Consider the following 19,853-nt stretch of genomic DNA (forward strand, 5'->3'; position numbering starts at 1 on the left):
TGGGGTGCCCCCCCGCCCCCGTATATAAAGGAGCAAGGGGGGAGGCCGGCCGGCCCTTGGGGCGCGCCAAGGAGGGGGAAGTCCTCCTCCTAGTGGGAGTAGGACTCCCCTTTCCTAGTCCAACTAGGAAGGAGGAAGGGGGAAGGAAAGAGAGGGAGAGGGAGAGGGAAAGAGGGGCCGCGCCCCCCTCCCCTAGTCCAATTCGGACTCCCCATGGGAGGGGGCGCGCCACCTCCTGGGCTGCAGCCCTCTCTCTCCCCTCAGGTCCACGAAGGCCCAATACTTCCCCGGGGGGTTCCGGTAACCCCTCCGGCACTCCGGTTTTCTCCGAAATCACCCGGAACACTTCCGGTGTCCGAATATAGTCGTCCAATATATCAATCTTTATGTCTCGACCATTTCGAGACTCCTCATCATGTCCGTGATCACATCCGGGACACCGAACAAACTTCGGTACATCAAAACTTATAAACTCATAATAAAACTGTCATCGAAACGTTAAGCGTGCGGACCCTACGGGTTCGAGAACTATGTAGACATGACCTAGAACTATTCTCGGTCAATAACCAATAGCGGAACCTGGATGCCCATATTGGTTCCTACATATTCTACGAAGATCTTTATCGGTCAAACCGCATAACAACATACGTTGTTCCCTTTGTCATCGGTATGTTACTTGCCCGAGATTTGATCGTCGGTATCCAATACCTAGTTCAATCTCGTTACCGGCAAGTCTCTTTACTCGTTACGTAATGCATCATCCCGTAACCAACTCATTGGTCACATTGCTTGCAAGGCTTATAGTGATGTGCATTACCGAGAGGGCCCAGAGATACCTCTCCGACAATCGGAGTGACAAAACCTAATCTCGAAATACACCAACTCAACATGTACCTTTGGAGACACCTGTAGTACTCCTTTATAATCACCCAGTTACGTTGTGACGTTTGGTAGTACCCAAAGTGTTCCTCCGGTAAACGGGAGTTGCATAATCTCATAGTTACAGGAACATGTATAAGTCATGAAGAAAGCAATAGCAACATACTAAACGATCAAGTGCTAGGCTAACGGAATGGGTCATGTCAATCACATCATTCTCCTAATGATGCGATCCCATTAATCAAATGACAACACATGTCTATGGTTAGGAAACATAACCATCTTTGATTAATGAGCTAGTCAAGTAGAGGCATACTAGTGACTATATGTTTGTCTATGTATTCACACATGTATCATGTTTCCGGTTAATACAATTCTAGCATGAATAATAAACATTTATCATGAAATAAGGAAATAAATAATAACTTTATTATTGCCTCTAGGGCATATTTCCTTCACCTTTCCCCTCTCGGTGGCTGCATCAAAGCGTACACCGCTGTTTTGGTTGGTGCTCTTTTAATCTTGGTCAATTGTGTAAAATGTATTCCCATTTATCTCGTATCCTTTCCAAATCGTAACAGTCGAAGATGGTCCCCTGGACAACAAGTACATCTCATCACAAATAGTGTTGTCACCTCCGAGACGTGTTTCTAACCAACTGCTGAAAGTCCTGATGTGTTCACATGTAATCCAGTCATCGCACTGCTCCGGGTGTTTGGAGCACAGACTGTTCTTAAGTTCATCGACATAAGGGGTCATCAAGATAGAGTTCTGTAGAACTGTGCAGTGTGCTTGAGACCAAGAATATCCGTCCCTGCATATTATTGAGTCCCTTCCAAGCGTGCCTTTTCCAGTCAGTCTCCCCTCATACCGCGATTTAGGGAGACCAATCTTCTTAAGGCCAGGAATGAAGTCAACACAAAACCCGATGACATCCTCTATTTGATGGCCCATGGAGATGCTTCCTTCTGGCCTAGCACGGTTACGGTCATATTTCTTTAGGACTCCCATGAACCTCTCAAAGGGGAACATATTGTGTAGAAATACGGGCACCAGAATGACAATCTTGTCGACTAGATGAACTAGGACGTGTGTCATGATATTGAAGAAGGATGGTGGGAACACCAGCTCGAAACTGACAAGACATTGTGGCACATCACTCCTTAGCCTTGGTACGATTTCTGGATCGATCACCTTCTGAGAGATTGCATTGAGGAATGCACATAGCTTCACAATGGCTAATCGGACGTTTTCCGGTAGAAGCCCCCTCAATGCAACTGGAAGCAGTTGTATCATAATCACGTGACAGTCATGAGATTTTAGGTTCTGAAACTTTTTCTCAGCCATATTTATTATTCCCTTTATATTCGACGAGAAGCCAGTCGGGACCTTCATACTAAGCAGGCATTCAAAGAATATTTCCTTCTCTTCTTTGGTAAGAGCATAGCTGGCAGGACCTTCATACTGCTTCGGAGGCATGCCGTCTTTTTTGTGCAAACGTTGCAGGTCCTCCCGTGCCTCAGGTGTATCTTTTGTCTTCCCATACACGCCCAAGAAGCCTAGCAGGTTCACGCAAATGTTCTTCGTCACGTGCATCACGTCGATCGAAGAGCGGACCTCTAGGTCTTTCCAGTAGGGTAGGTCCCAAAATATACATTTCTTCTTCCACATGGGTGCGTGTCCCCCAAAGTCACTCGGAACAGCTAGTCCGCCGGGACCCTTTCCCAAGATTACGTGTAAATCATTGACCATAGCAAGTCATAATCACCGGTACACATGGCGGGCTTCTTCCGGTGATCTGCCTCGCCTTTGAAATGCTTGCCTTTCTTTCGACATTGATGGTTGGTCGGAAGAAATCGACGATGGCCCGGGTACACATTCTTCCTGCAGCTTCCCAGGTATATACTTTCGGTGTCAAGTAAATAGTGCGTGCATGCGTGATATCCTTATTTGTCTGTCCTGAAAGGTTACTGAGAGCGGGCCAATCGTTGATGGTCACGAATAGCAACGCCTTTAGGTCATATTCCTCCTGTTTGTGCTCATCCCACGTACGTACACCGTTTCCATTCCACAGCTATAAAAGTTCTTCAACTAATGGCCTTAGGTACACATCAATGTCACTGCCGGGTTGCTTAGGGCCTTGGATGAGAACTGGCATCATAATGAACTTCCGCTTCATGCACATCCAAGGAGCAAGGTTATACATACATCGAGTCACGGGCCAGGTGCTGTGATTTCTGCTCTGCTCCCCGAAAGGATTAATGCCATCTGCGCTTAAAGCAAACCATACGTGCAAACTCAGCCCAGTACTTTCTCTCGATTTTTCTCCACTGCGACCCGTCAGCGGGTGCTCTCAACTTCCCGTCTTTCTTACGGTCCTCACTGTGCCATCGCATCAACTTGGCATGCTCTCCGTTTCTGAACAGACGTTTCAACCGTGGTATTATAGGAGCATACCACATCACCTTCGCAGGAACCCTCTTACAGGGGGGGGGGGCTCGCCGTCAACATCACCAGGGTCATCTCGTCTGATCTTATACCGTAATGCACCGCATACCGGGCATGCGTTCAGATCCTTGTACGCACCTTGGAAGAGGATGCAGTCATTAGGGCATGCATGTATCTTCTGCACCTCCAATCCTAGAGGGCATACGACCTTCTTTGCTGCGTATGTACTTTCAAGCAATTCGTTATCCTTTGGAAGCTTCTTCTTCAATATTTTCAGTAGCTTCTCAAATCCTTTGTCTGGCACAGCATTCTCTTACTTCCACTGCAGCAATTCCAGTACGGTACCAAGCTTTGTGTTGCCATCTTCGCAATTGGGGTACAACCCTTTTTTGTGATCCTCTAACATGCAATCGAAGTTCAGCTTCTCCTTTTGACTTTCGCATTGCGTCCTTGCATCGACAATGACCCGACGGATATCATTATCATCGGGCACATCGTCTGGTTCCTCTTGATCATCAGCAGCTTCGCCCGTTGCAGCATCATCGTGCACATCGTCTGGTTCCTCTTGATATTCAGTAGCATCACCGTATTCAGGGGGCACATAGTTGTCATCGTACTCTTCTTCTTCGCCATCTTCCATCATAACCCCTATTTCTCCGTGCCTCGTCCAAACATTATAGTGTGGCATCAAACCCTTGTAAAGCAGGTGGGTGTGAAGGATTTTCCGGTCAGAGTAAGACTTCGTATTCCCACATATAGGGCATGGACAACACATAAAACCATTCTGCTTGTTTGCCTCAGCCACTTCGAGAAAATCATGCACGCCCTTAATGTACTCGGAGTTGTGTCTGTTACCATACATCCAATGTCGATTCATCTGCGTGCATTATATATAATTAAGTGTGTCAAAAATCATTACAGAACATCATGAATAGATAATTAAGTGACCAAATTAATAGAAGTTCATCGTCACATTAAAACCAAAGTACATACATAGTTCTCATCTTCAAGCGAAAATCATTATAGAACAAAATAAAGCTCTGCAGAGCATCTAAATTAATTAAATCATACATTGAAACTATGTAAAACATTTCAATGTGAAAACAAATGCGATCATAATCGCAACCAAGGTAACAACTGATCCAACGGCATAATGATACCAAGCCTCGGTATGAATGGCATATTTTCTAATCTTTCTAATCTTCAAGCGCATTGCATCCATCTTGATCTTGTGATCATCGATGACATCCGCAACATGCAACTCCAATATCATCTTCTCCTCCTCAATTTTTCTTATTTTTTACTTCAAGAAATTGTTTTCTTCCTCAACTAAATTTAACCTCTCAACAATAGGGTCGGTTGGAATTTCTGGTTCAACAACCTCCTAGATAAATAAAATCTATGTCACGTTGGTCGACATAATTTTCATAAACAATAAATGAACCAATAGTTATGAAAAAATAATATATACCACATCCAAATCATAGATAGGACGAGGGCCGACAGGGGCGGATACCAAAACCATCGCACTATATAAGATGCAATAATAAAAGTAAGAAAATAATACTAGTATCTATCTAAACATACAAGTAAGAATATTTTTCCTTTCAGAAAGAAGATAAGAACAAGAGGCTCACCACAGTGGTGCCGGCGATGAGATCGGCGCGGGTGATCGACGGCGGTGAAGATGGGGACGGGGCGTGACGGACCACTAAACCTAGACAAATATTGAGGAAAATGGAGCTTGAAGGTCGAGCTTGGAGAGGAGAAAGCTTAAGTAGTGTGGCTCGGGCAATCCATCGAACACCTTGTGTGCATAGGAGGTGAGCTAGAGCACCACCAAGCCCTCCCCCCCTCGGCTGCCAGAAAAAACATAGCAGTGTGCTCTGCTCTTACGCGAGGGGGTATATATAGGCACCTCATTTGTCCCGGTTGGTGGCATGAACCGGGACTAAAGGGCAGCCTTTGGTCCCGGTTCATGCCACCAACCGGGACCAATAGTGGTGGGCCAGGAGCGAGGCCCATTGGTCCCGGTTCGTCTCACCAACCGGGACCAAAAGGTCCATACGAACCGGGACCAATGGCCCACGTGGCCCGGCCAGCCCCCGGGGCTCACGAACCGGGTCCAATGCCACCATTGGTCCCGGTTCTGGACTGAACCGGGACTATATGGGCTGACCCGACCTGGACCATTGCCCCCTTTTCTACTAGTGGCCTAGCATCTCCGAGTGCGGAACTCGGTACAAGGTGACACCAAATCACTCCCTTTACTTGTTCTGTTGTGAATCCCTGCAATTTACAAACAGAACAACACAAATATATAGTTTGACACGTAATTTCACAGCACAACACATATCACAAATATATAGTTTGACATACATATAACTCAAAGTGACATCACATATGTACGAACTAAACTCATCAACAAGTTCACAAAATAGTCCATCACAAAGTTCACAATATAGGAGGAGGACGGGCGTCGACACATCATGGCGATTCTGGAGGAGGAGTAGGGCCGCCGCGCATCATTTGCGCCCACATTACCCATAACCCCTACGGAGGATGAGGGTTGAAATGTCAGCATTGTTCCACGTTGATCAATAGGTTAATATGGAGAGGCGTTTGCTGGCGCCGCCTCTCGCAGCGCCGCTTCTTCTTCTACCTTGGTGCTGCCTCTCACAGCTCCCTCTCTCTTTCTCTGGTTGTTTCTCTCTATCTTCTTCTCACAAGAACACACACACCCACATATGAAACTCTACACACACACGCAACCAAGGAGAAGACCAGCTGGTGCTTTGCCAAGAGGCTCTCCTCCTCGGTGGAACAAGAGACTACATTGTCTATTTTCCCAGCCCTCACGGCCTCTTCATTTCATTACTCCAATGCAGTACATATATATACACCAGGGGTAGGACACACCCACTAACCCGACCACCACGTTGGCCACTAACCAACTAACGCTACATACTTCATGCAGACCCATGCACTAGCCAGCCACTACCCTCGGCAACTAATCCCACTAGCCCATGGCCTTATCTTTATCCCTGGAATCGCTCCAACAAACAGACGACTCAGCCATACAACTAGCTACTCATGCATGCTAACAAACTCATCCATGAAGCTAGCTAACCACTTGCATGCATCTAACCAATCCATCCAGCCGGTGCCGCTTCGCCGTCCATGCGCTTGCCGTACGCACGGCCGTGCCGCCTCGCGCAGCTTTGCAGCCTCTCGCTGTCATCGGCATCTCGCCATGCTCGCCATCTCACACGGCAGCTTGGCATCACGCCTTTTTCGCACGCCTCCCCTGAACCCTTGCCGACCTACAACTTCTGAACCTACACTACATGCCTAAACGAAATAAACATGCTGATACAAATATCAAGATTAGTTCTAACAGCGTCGACGTAGGAAAGTACTGACCGCTAAGTTGGATGTGAGATTCTCTCTTTCCACCCTTTTGGCCAGCATTTCTTCCTTCCGTTCAGCCGTCTGGTTCTCTCTAGCCGACACTTCAACCTGCAGTCATTCCTCTTGTTCCGCCATGACTTTTGCCTGTGTGGCCTCAGATGCCTCCAGCGCAGCCTGTAATGCAGGGAGTTCCTTCACATATACGTTGCGACGCAAAGAATGCAAGGACAATGGCATATATGGAATTTACAAACCTTGAGCGTTGAAATCTCAACCGACTGAGCTCGACTCCTTCTGTAGGGACTTGAGCTTGTGTTTTGCGCCCGCAACTGAGATAGCTTGGGCTGCGAGGAAGTGCCGATCGCGTCGTTGCGGATCAAGTGGTGGCCACTCATCTTCAGTGGGCCTGCCCTCATGACCACCATGGGATCGGGATCCTATGACATAGGATTGTACTCCTCTCGTCGTGCCTCCTTGAAATGGGATTTATAAAATCCATATCTTTTCACAGTTGACGTGTTGCAGAACTCCTCGCCATTCTTCCCCCTATGCCTATGTTTCCGTGCCTGCATGATGTTGATGTTGGCTACAGGCTGTTCTCTCGCCTACAAAAGAAAGCCGGTCGTGATTAGTAAAACCTAGATGAAACTATAGACAAAACATACCTTGGGGTTACACATACAATTATTTGATGGTATGCTCCAAGGTTGAGGCTCCCAGGCATGTGTGGCTGATCGGACATCTTCAACCGGTCAACTCTATTCACTTTGTGCGTCGGCAGCCACTCAACGCCACACCAATCCTCCACCAACATCTCCTAGCAATAGATTGGGATCCATGGCTCCTTCCCCTGCTCAGACAAAATATACATATCATAAGACAAATAGAAGGAACAAGCGGGTTATGATGCAAGTAGTTATTTAGTTGTGATGTTGCTTACCGCCAAGTACTCGGCCGACTCAAGGTCGTTGGTGGAGCAAGCAAGAGACCTTGTCAGTTTTCCTCCCTTCGGAGTCATTGGGGCGAGCTCTTCGCATGGCCATAATGTGCACATTGTGCCTCATGTCGGACAGACGGCCCTTGGCAATGTTCTCCGACACCTTTGCCGCCTCATCCTCGAACCAGGCTTGCAGGCAAAGTGATTCTACAACAATGCATATAGGAATTAAATAATTACCGAGCGTTGGGGTAACGATCAATGCAATGAGAGAGACACATACCCAAAACTCATGACAGACGTGCTCGGCCTTGCTGACACCATTCTCATCCTTAGCCGCTTTGTAGTGCTCCTAGGTGAAACCTAGCATTGTTGGCTTGTTAGGTTTCACCTGGACCAAATGCGGGAAGTGCTTCTTCAAAGAGAGTCAATCATGTGGTTCGGCATGCACACATGCCCCTTGGTAAGACGCATCCACTCTCTATACAGTGAAAAGGAAAATCATATGTCAGTGTGCAAATATTAATAAGCTAACTAACTTGTAAGATCTTCATTTACTTGTCTCCATCGGGTTGAAGGAGAGGTCGAAGGTTGACGGGCGTGGGTTCCTTCGCTTCCTCTGGCGGACCACGGACAAAGCACTTTCTCCCGGTTGTTTCGAGGTGCTAGATCCCGAGTCATCCTCACCACATGTCTCCCCTGCCTCATCCTCAAGATCGACAGTGAGCAAATCCGGCTACTCGAAGGAATCCTTCGTCTCCTCATCGGAACGGGTTAACCGTGGTTTTCCGTGGCTGAGGCTATAGAACCAGTCGAAGGACAAGTGCTCTACATCCCCGTCACCGGGAACACATGGTACTACTCAAAATCGCTTCTTATCTTCAACATTAACAAAGCAACCGCCACAAAAAATACGGAATAAATATAGGTATAGAATTTGCAGTAAAAGCTTTGCTCACAAAGTAATATTAAAATTTATACTATATGTTCGGATGAAAAACTATGGAATTGCATGGTGTTTTGTGGTTTATTGAGATAGATCATAAACATTGCTAGTCTACACGAGGGAATATGTCATCAATGAGGCCAGTTGCCAATGTCATGAGATGAAGAAATGATTGCATGGTTGATTGCTATCATTTGTAGATAGAGCACACTTGATGTTAAAATTAGTGATGCCGCAGTGTAATTTCTGATATCTTCATGATGAGACCCATAGTTGAAATTGAAATGCTAATACTTGATATGTATTTTTAGAATTAATACTTGATGTTGTCATGGAGTACACATTTTGATAAATTTTTTGTTAAAATTCTAGATACATGGCTATCAAATCTTATGTAGTTATTCATTTTCATTTCAGAAGGATGTATACCAAAAATAAGTATGTCATTTTCTGTTTGCTTCTATGTAGTTTCCTTTATGTGAATATAAACCTTATCCATATAGTTATGTTACTTTAATTTAAAATTCACTGCATACAACAAAGACAACACCTATCAACACTACGTATTGACGAGCTCTATGAATTATATCACTGAATACAGACCTTATCCATATAGTTAAGGTTTAGAGTCTAAAATATTGTGAGAGATATGTACTTCAGATTGTGCATACAAACCTTAGTTCACATAGTCCATGTCAATGATGCCACCAGGTTGTTTTGGGGCCTCTTCTATCCTCCATGGCAATACCCTGATGACATGGCATTGTCAAGGTTACATTTGACCATTGATAAAATTAATGATGTATGAGATGTATGATAAAACTATATCACTACAAACTCCTTTCACATACGAATATGATATATATTTTCAATATAATAACAATGACTTTGAACTTAAGATACACTATTGAATTTTAAATATTATAAATACTATATTTTTGGCTTATAGACCATGCTAAAAACTAACCATAATCATGAGCGATTGTGGGGTTCTGGACTAGGCTAGTAGGTTAAATTGACTGTGCTCGATCCACTTTCTTCATCTTTCGCAGCCAGTATGCTTGATCTTCCATGGTTTACTGAAAGTAACCATGTGTGTATCTCTGATTATTGCAATTAATTGCCACCAAGTTTGCGAAAATTCGAATCTGAGCCCGAGCTCATCTGCACCTACGCTCACGAAAAAAATCAAAATAAATACTAGAAAAATTAAAAAAATTCCAAAAAAAATTTGGTTGGTGGACAATTTGATGCGTGAGGTATGCTCCAATTTTCAAAACATTTGGACTTCTGTGCAGCTCTCAGCAAAAAAGACAAATCAGATGTTTTTAAAAATGTGTACTGTTCATATATTGTTCTGGTCTGATTTGTCTTTTTTTGCTGAAAGCTTCGGTCAGTCTGGTGGGTGTTCAGCCAGTTCTTGTCAGAATGGTTGCAATCAAAAGTACAAGAATGTGTGCCGTTCAAATGATGAGTGCGTATGGAAGGGCAATTGTTTTGGAACGACGTGCAAGTGCACTGTGTGCACATTTAGCTCCCTCCCCATGCAAGCCTCCAAAGAGGGGAACAATGACGCTAACTAGTAACTCATTTAATTTTTATTGTTATGACAAAAACAATCAGAATGATTATTATATAAATATAATCACAAGACATTCACCCGGAAATGATGTATAAGAAAAATAATAATAAAATTGATGCTTGAGTTATGTGGAGTATCAAGTGATTTCTATATGTTGCTCTCAAGATACCACCCTACTTCTAAAAGGAACCGAGTAAATACTGAATTTATAACCATGTGACACATCTGGTAAGCAATGGAAACTATTTATGAACAAACAAACAAAAAAACTGAATTTATAAATTCCAAATAAAAACCATTAAAATGTATGCATCGTTTTTTTCACCTTAATTGGACCGTTTGAGCATTATATAGGAATTGGTGTTTTTTCGTCGATTGTATGAGTGATAGAATATTTGCAGTTAAATTTTTTTACAGGCTAAAAGATGTTACACTATCCAAATAAGTAGGTGTACAAGAGTACACGGAAACTGCAAGTGCCTTGAAAGCACAAAGGATGCCTAAATAATGTTATATGACAGTGTAACTTAATTATTGGATACACTTGCACTTTGAATATAATTTTCAGTTTTGATGTTAAACGATTGTGCTACAATATTTCGGCAGAGAGGAGAGGTGCATACATTTTACAGTTGAAATTTACTGTGTTGATGTAATATTCTTACAACCCAAATTAATTAAGGTGGACAAAAAAGGTGCATACATTTTAGCTGAAGAACTTGGCTCAAGCCCAGCCCGTTAAAGAGCAGCCCAAATTGCACATCCCTGAGAGGAGAGGCACGAAACGTACCTCTGCTGCGCGGTCTGCTATTTGGGGGAGAACTGGCACCGATAGCGCTCGTAGCTGAGGTGTTTCTGCAATCGGACCATACTCGTTCATTTGACTGTCTCATTCGACGCTAAAAACAGACTGTTTCGTTCGACTGTTTAGTTAAAAAACTGTTTTGTTGCGCGTAAAAAAATGAAAACTGTTTCGTTCAGCTGTTTAGATGGACTGTTTCGATAGGTTATGAGCTGGGAAACTGATTCGTACTTGGAATCTAGGAACTATCTTACAGAAAAGAAATAGATTTGATAGAAGAAAATTGAACAAGTGTGCAAGGTTTTTGACGCCTATTTTTAGAGTGGAAGTGCATTCACTATTAACACTTGTCTTGCGAGAATGATAAAAACAAGTCATAATGTGAGAACTTCTTGTGACATAAGCACGAACTGCGCTGCTAAAATGAGATCCAAATGAAAAAAAATGTTCTTCAACAGAACTGGAGATGCTTCTTTGGTTCAGAAACCTACAAAAGAGGAGAACATAATGCTTTCTTTCAAAAAGACAATATTTTTTTGAGGGTTTTTCGAATAACTAGTCGAACTAACGGCTTTCTGTTGTTGCAAATGATTTGTTAGCAGCTTGTATTTATCTTGGACTGAAAATCGTCGCGCGAAACCAGATGTGTACTGCTAAAAAAATAAAGGGAAAATCTTTCCTATGATGATAAAAAAATGTTGCATTAAAATAAAACAGCTGATTCTTAAAAGTTATCTAGTGTAGCAGGGAAAACGCCATGAAGTGAGACATATAATTCAAAACAAGAAAACAGTGCCACATAGTATTGTCTTCACATATTTTTTGATCTATCTGAATAGAAGCTTGAATTGCTGGATCAATGAAAATCCTGAGACCGGTTTTTAAAATTTATTGTTTGACTTTTTAAAAGTTCAATGTATTGTAAAAATTCGTTCAGAATTCGAAAATAGTTCACTAATTTTGAGAAAAAAATTCCTTATTTTTTAAAAAAAAAATCAAAACAAAATTTTCCTATTTTGGAAAAATTTCACTGATTTCAAAAAGTAATTAACGATATTGATAATTAAAGTTCCAAAATTTTGAAAAGGTTCATCAATTTTAGAAAAATTTCATGGATTTTCACAAAGGGTTCACAATTCCAAATAAGTTTATCAATATTGAAAACAAGTTCACCAAATTTGAAAAAGGTTCATCAAATTTGAAAAAAAATTCATTGGTTTTGGAAAAAAGTTCATCAATTTCAAAAAAGTGCATCGAATTTGAAAATGGTTCGTCAATTTTGAAGAAAAGTTCATCAATTTCGAAAAAAGTTGACCACGAAATATGATCACATATGAAAAGAAGTTCATCAAATTTGAAAAAAGTTCATCGGATCTGCAAAAAGCTCATTGAATTAGATAAAAGATCATCTAATTTTAAATGTGAAAAAAAGTTAATCAAATGTGAAAAATATTCATTGAATGTAAAAATAAAAGTTCATCAAATGTGAAAAGTTCATCGAATGTAAAAAAAAGGTAATAAAATGTGAAAAAGTTCTTCGGTTTTTTAAACCAACGAATTTGAAAAAAGTATATCAGATTTGAAAAAGTCAATAGAATTTGGTGAAAAGAGATCACACATTTCCAAAAATCAAAAAATAGAAAACAAAACGGAAAATTATAAAAGAAAAGTAGAAAGAAGAAAATAAAAAAAACAGGGAAAATGTTGCTCTTTATAGCGTTATATTTAAAGCAAAAAACTTAATCAAATGACAACACGTGAGTCGGCAAGTTTTTTTTTCACATTACGTGACCAGTTGGTTACCTCAGGTCATAATAAGCGTAGATTGTTTTCCCGTTAACTGCCTGACGCGTAAACCCCGCGCCCTTCCGAGATTTTTTTCTCCTTTTTTTATCCTTGCGGTTTTTACTTTTTACTTATTTTGTTTATTATATTTACTTTTTCATTTATTTGTTTTCCTCTTCCTTTTCCTTTTTTGTCCTATAGTTTTTTCATTTTTCATTTTTTAGTTTTAGTTTTTTTTCTTTGTCATATTTCTTGACCATTTTCTGAAATCCGGGAGCAATTTATTTAAATTAGTGTGAATTTTTCTGAATTCAAAATTTGGTCTTTAAAATTAAAAAATGTTTCAAATTTGAGATTTTTAAATTGATGACCTTTTTTGAAGATCAGGGTGAACAATTTTCGAATTCAAAAAACGTTCATCATATTTTTTAAATTGCTAATTGTTTTCAACTCGTGACTATTTTATAAAAATTGTGATAATTTTGTAAATTTCATGATTTTTTAGAAATTGCGTGCATTTTGTTTTGGAACTTGTGTACAATTTTTTTTTTGCATAGGTGACATTGTTGTTGAAATTCAGGAATAACTTTTGAATTCAGACACATTTTTTCTTTTCAATGAGCATTTTTTGAATTCATGAATATTTTTGACTCAGCAAACATTTTCTGACTGCAGCAAAGCACTAGCCCGTTGCTGTCGTCCGTGACCTTGACAGAAATGTAGGGAAAGAAGTCAAGCCCTCCACCGATTGCTGGGCCCATCGAGGGACGGAAGAACTTCGAGAATAAAAAATGGGTGAAGTTGACGAAGATCCCGCACACTGAGTGCGAGAGGAGGTGGCCGTGCAAACGGACATCGATGGTGTCAGACCACGCCATGCAGATACGCCGGGACGTGGCTAGGCTGTGCGGCACGAGGCATCGGAGGACCTCCACGAGGATGCTGCAAGGTAGCACGGTCGGATCGGGTGCCATCATAGGTCGAACTCGTTGGCGCTGCTTAGGTGTGTCGTATTTAGAGGTTTTAGGTTGTTGGTGAATTTACTGGAGCGAGGTGCAAACCTCGGGTTAAGGAGTACTCAGGCGATAGATTGTGTTTTGGTTGGAAGCTGGGGTATGTCTGAACGTAGGAATGCGGATGCTAGCGCTGTATTGAATCGATATAGTTTTTACGTTCTAGGCCTTTGTTTTGTTTCACGAATCCAGATAGCTAGGCTTCATTATCAGATTGGGCTGGGCTATTATTGTATATTGTTGATAGGCACGCACGCCTCATGCTCTGCCTCTACTCACGCGAGGTCCTATATGGGTTTTCCTATTTGGCGCTTCAGCGCCCGTTTGCAAACGGGCGCCTGAAGGGCGCGTCTTGATGGGCTCGGCCAATTCTGGTTTTTCTCCGTTTTTTAAAGGAGGTCAAAAAAAGTGCAGGAGTACGGTGATTCGAACCTGCCACCCTTCGGTTGCCAACACTGCGTTCAAACCTCCAGGGCATAAATGCAGTTGTGACGTTAACTCGTTTTTCAAGACTTCATTTCCTTCTTCAGTTCTGTTTATTCTGTTTCTTTTTTCTTTTTTTCTCCTTTTTTAAATTTTCTTTAATGCGTGGTTATTGTAAAATTCGTGAACCTTTTTTCAAAATGGATGATTTTTTCTCAAATTTGATGAACGTTTTTCCAAATCTGATGATTTTTTCTTAAATTTGATGAACTATTTTCAAGTTTGATGAACTTTTCTCAAAATCAATGAACTTTTTTTCAAACTCGATGAAATGTTTTCAAAGTCGGTGAACTATTTTTCAAATTCAATGAACTATTTTAAAAGTTGATGAACTTTTTGTCAATTTGATTAAATTTCTTTAAAGAATTGATGAACTTTTTTCAAATTCGTGAACTTTTTCCTCAAATTAGTGATTCCAATTTCCTTGAACATTTTTGTATTTCATGAACTTTTTCAAACACGTGAACTTTTTTTAGACTTGTGAACTTTTTTCAAACTCATGAAGTTTTCTTAAATTAATGGTCTTTTTAAAATTTTGTGAAATGCTTTCAATATTCGTGAACTACTGGTCACTAGTGGTACTACTGGTTACTAGTAACAGGTAGCCGTATTGGTTTGCCGAGCAGGTGTAGTATGCCTCTGGCGTGAGTTCGATTCGTAGGAGCAGCAACTTCTTTAGAATTTTTGTTTTTCGCTGGCGTTGCACGTTAGTGGGCCGGCCCAGCAGGGCACTGCTGCGAGCGCCAGGTGGGTTAGGCGGCGCTGAAGGCGCTGTATAGGAGCTCCCGTCCTATATGACGCTCTCTGCGTCAAGTTGCTGGTGTTTCGCATAGAGCCTCCACTTGGCGGGCTTGTTGGGCCGTTTTTTGTTTCTACTATTTCACAAGCGAGCGAGCGAGAACCCAGTGTTTCTGTTCGCTTCCCTTCTGTCTAAAAAAGAAATACCATGGTTGCAGGAATTCAATCCCAGCACCTTACACTATACGAAAAGTGCTACTACCAGTTGAGCTATCAGTCGAATCAAATTCTACAGCAGTGCCAGGCTTAAAGAATCAAACATGCAGTGCAGTCCAAAATATATATCTTGAATTTTAAAAGCATTTTTATTGAAAAAAACGAAGGGATATGTGACACACAAGCAAATTGCTGATTTGCCAAAAAAAACAGAAACGTTTGCAAAAATCAGGAACATTTTCTTGGAACGGGAACATCTATTAAATTCCAAGACAGAATTTGAAAATGCGAACATATTTTGAAAAATGTGAAAACAAGAACATTTTCTGAAAATTTGAAACTGAACAATTTTCAAAACTCCTGAAAAAATGAATACATGCACATTTTTTAAAATTGCGAACAATTTTTGTAAAAGAGAACATTTTTGAACTGCCCTTTTTTTGAAATTTGTGAACAAAAGTTGAAACTGGACAAATTCAAAACTCCTGAAAAATTTAAAACAGGTGCATTTTTCAAATTTGTGAACAAATTTGAACGCGGGAACATGTTTTGAACCGCCCGAACATTTCTGAAATTTGCGAACAAAATTTTGATACTAAACGATTTTGAAACACCTGAAAAACATGAAAACATGCACATTTTTTAAAATTGCGAATAATTTTCGAAAACGGGAACATGTTTTGAACCGCCCGAACATTTTTTGAAATTTGTGAACAAAAATTTGAAACTGAACAATTTCAAAACTCAAAAATGAAAATGTGCACATTTTTCAGAATTTTGTTTTGAACAACTTTCAAAAGTGGGAATATTTTTTGAAATTCCTGAGCAATTTTTGAACAAATTTTGAAAGCGGGAACATATTTCTTAAACCGAACATTTTTTAGTTTGTGAACAAAATTTGAAAAGATGAACACTTTTTTTAAATAAGCGAACAATTTTTGAAATTCTAAAATTTTATGAAATTTCTGAAGAAAAATCTGAAAATTTCAGTTTTTATGAAAAATTCTGAAAACATTAGCTGAAAAAACAAAAAAAATCAAAAAGAAAAAGAGCAAGAAGAAAGAAAAAAAAGGCAGAAAAAAGAAAGAGAAAAATAGAAAATAAAACGAAAATAATAAAAATAATAAAAAAACAGGTTCAGGAACCTTCTAGAAGGTTCCCAAAACCAAAAAAAACCTGGCTAGAAACAATCATAGAAGGTTCGCAAAACCGGTGTACTTGGAACGCTTAACAGGCCAGCCCACGCGCGTCGCTCAGTCGATAGCCTGTGCGGAACCCCGACGGTTTGCTGCACAGAGCGGCAAATAGGGTTTTCATCTACTCACCTCTGCACTCCACCTTGTCTCGAGAAAGACAACTACTTTAAATTATGTTTCCCTATTTGACACGGGAAAACATTTCTTCCTTACCTAATGCTAAATCTAAATTTTGTTCCGTTTGTGACCCTTTCGTACATTTTGACTACTAACGGTTTTAATTGACATCTAAAAGGACAATTTTACCCCTAGTGCATTATTCACATGACTAAAAAGTTTCAGTGCACGATGACACCGTGAGGTATTCGAGTCCATGAAGAAAGAGTACACGTGCAGATGTTGAGGTAATATAAAAAACAGACAAACCCCTTTTTACAAGTGCCATTGCCGTAGCCTAATCTACGTGCGCTCATGCCTTTTTGATCGATCTTTGCTGTTGGATGATTGCTTTCTGAGTCATTCATCTTCTCATTCTGCACGTACTGGCTGTGTTCGTTCGCATCCCCCAGTCCGGCCTTGTAAATGTGGTCAATTGAATTAACGCAATTTCCTCATGGCACCGTCCTTGATTAATCTGTGTCAGTTTAGCCTTTGGTCGTGGCGATAGCTCCATGGCAGGCTTGGGTTGGTTCCGGCCCTGATGAATCTCTAGTGCTAGCTCTTGATGATTTTAAGGACTTGATGAGTACAGAGGGAGTACTTCTTTGGTTAAGTTCAAGAAAAAAACTACTTCGGTTTACAAGCTGCATCAATGGATCCCGAATTGTGCAAATAGGAGGGTCATTACTCCTAAAAGTGGGCATCTTCTGTCAAAGATTTCTCATCTTATTGATATAGTCACGAGGTCTTGGGATGAAGATTTGATTAGACAAACGTTGTGGCCAACAGATGCTCAAAGGGTGATTGCAATTCCCCTCCCGGTGCATGATATGTCAGATTTCCTTGCTTGAAGTTATACAAAAAAAGGCCTTTTCAGTATACGATCCGCCTATTTGAAGGAATGGAGTAAACAACATGGGACAAAATTGCAACATGCTAATGGTACAGAAAGAACCAATGTTAATCCTACTTGAGGTAAGATTTCATTATTATCTTGTCCGGCAAAGGTAAAAAAATTCATTTATCGTACTTTGCATGGAACCCTTCCGTGCCGTGTTACGCTTGCTAATAGGCAATGAAAGTATCACCTAATTGCCCATCATTCTCGAACTGGGCAGAAGATACAAAACACGTGTTATTCATGTGTCAAAAGACAAAAGAGGTATCGGGCAAGTTAGGACTGCATGAGGTGATCAATAAATCCTGTGTTGCTGATCGTGCGGAAGAGGTGGTATTGGAATTCTCACTTCTTATACCAGATCAAGATGATAGTGGGTCATCAAAATGCATGTGAATTGATCACTATTACAGCTAGGTATTTATGGTGGGATAGACGTAAACTGGTTCATGAAAGAAAGGTTCAAGATGCACACCAAACTTTCATGGGTGCCCGGGCTATAAAGGCTAATTATATTAATGCGCATTCCTCTAAGGCAACTAGTAAAGCAAGGGGATGGAGCAGACATCCTATAGGTTTTGTTAAGCTGAATGTTGATGCCTTTTTTATCATGATTTGCTTAGGGGCACAACTGGGGTAATCCTCAAAGATGATAAAGGAAGTTTCATTGTTGGTGGAAACTAAAGGATTGATAGGTGTGCCCATGTATTAACAGAAGAACCTTTGCCTCTAAGGTTCGGCCTTTTTTTCTTGTACAGAAGGCGGGTTGCAATCATCTTGTGTTAACTTTGATAATATGGAGGTGATTGAAACAACTAAGAATGGAGGACATTCGATGGGAGCGGCGGCGGCAGTGTTTGATGATTGTTATGTCATAGATTGTGGTTTTCCTCTTGTTAGGTCTGAACATTGTAATAGGAAAGTAAATAAGGTGGCTCACGAACTTGCTAGGCTAGCGAAATTTTCAGTCACCAGGGGATGGTTTTAGGAGCCTATGAGGGATATTGTACATTTACTTTTTGACGATGTAACAATTATTTCTAATTAATAAAGTGGATGTTTATTTAAAAAAGTGTCATTTAACACCGTTAGTGGTCAAAATGAACGAAAGTATCACAAAAGGAACAAAATTTAGACTTTGTGTTGGATAAGGAACAAAAAGTTTTTCATATTGTAGTAAGTACTAGTAGGGTACACTTACACGCACGTAGTGCTGCCATACAAATCGAGCATTTCCATCTGATGTTTGTCAAATGGATAAACTCCTCTCGAGTCAACAAGATTTATCTTGATTTTCATTTCTCATTTGTGAAAGAGAACCCCAAGCTGAAGTAAAATTTATTGGCAGTGGAATTTATTAAATAAACATCACTTGTTGGGCGATGAATATTAGCTGGAGCAGTGAACCTTGAACTATCATTGAACTATCTTGTAGTTAAAGATTGGACACATCTTGTTGCGTAGGGTGGACCTTGCTTTCAGAAGTACTCGGTACTGAGCAATGATGATCAATTTGTACATTTCTGGCTCCAACATCATGATTGTTTATCTACTCGTTCTTTTATCCTTTGTGTTGTTAATTACACAGCAACACATATTACTGCTCACAAAATTGACCTTTGAAAGCTGCAAGATCCAAGTCTTCTGCATAGCTGAAGAGTAGACGGCTGTTGAAGAGCTAAAGACTGATGTCAAGAGGTTCTTGTACGATCTTAGGATGCATGCTGAAGTCATTGTTGTGACTATGAAGTCATGGGAATCTCACGTGGAGAGCAATACCAGTGGTGCTCATCCAGATGCTTCCCAAGAGGCTTACACAAGTGCACAACGTAGGATCCGTGCACACCTTTCCGAGATGAAGGAAACCACAACAGAGAAGGAGGGCCACAGATGGTGGATGGAAGCGAACGTCGATAAATTCCTCTAGACAATGGTTGCGGTGGTGTTGGTGAGCCTCCCTCCGCCAATGCTGAATCTCCGTGCGTGATTACATGGAGTACGTGGATCTGCTTACAGAGTACGTCCCACACATGTTGATAGTTAGGTGATACAGAAGAGATGTTGTCACATTTTTATGTACGCCGAGCCCCATTTGGTTGTTGCGCCATCATAGCAGAAGGAATAAATAGGTTTGTGCGGATTCAACCACTCAAGTTGGAAGGCCTCCCATCGACAGCTACATTAGTTGACACTGGTAGAATGCCCGTGGATTGCAATGGGCTTCTAAGAAAAATAAGATACTACTCATGGAGCTAAAATAAACCAAGAACAATGTTGTCTCAGCTAACACACATATTTTATTTTGCCAATCAGCTAACACACGTCATATTATCAAACACAATAATGTTATTGACAACTCA

At 40.9% G+C, this 19,853-nt stretch overlaps 1 pseudogene; it reads left to right on the forward strand.

Moving 5' to 3' along the window:
- Positions 1–19,622, forward strand: part of LOC123138729 (cation-chloride cotransporter 1-like) — a 51,652-nt pseudogene extending 32,030 nt beyond the window's left edge.
- The last annotated feature ends 231 nt before the right edge of the window (positions 19,623–19,853 follow it).

This window comes from Triticum aestivum, chromosome 6B (genome assembly GCF_018294505.1).
Source record: "Triticum aestivum cultivar Chinese Spring chromosome 6B, IWGSC CS RefSeq v2.1, whole genome shotgun sequence".
In the NCBI taxonomy this organism is placed as follows: domain Eukaryota; kingdom Viridiplantae; phylum Streptophyta; class Magnoliopsida; order Poales; family Poaceae; genus Triticum; species Triticum aestivum.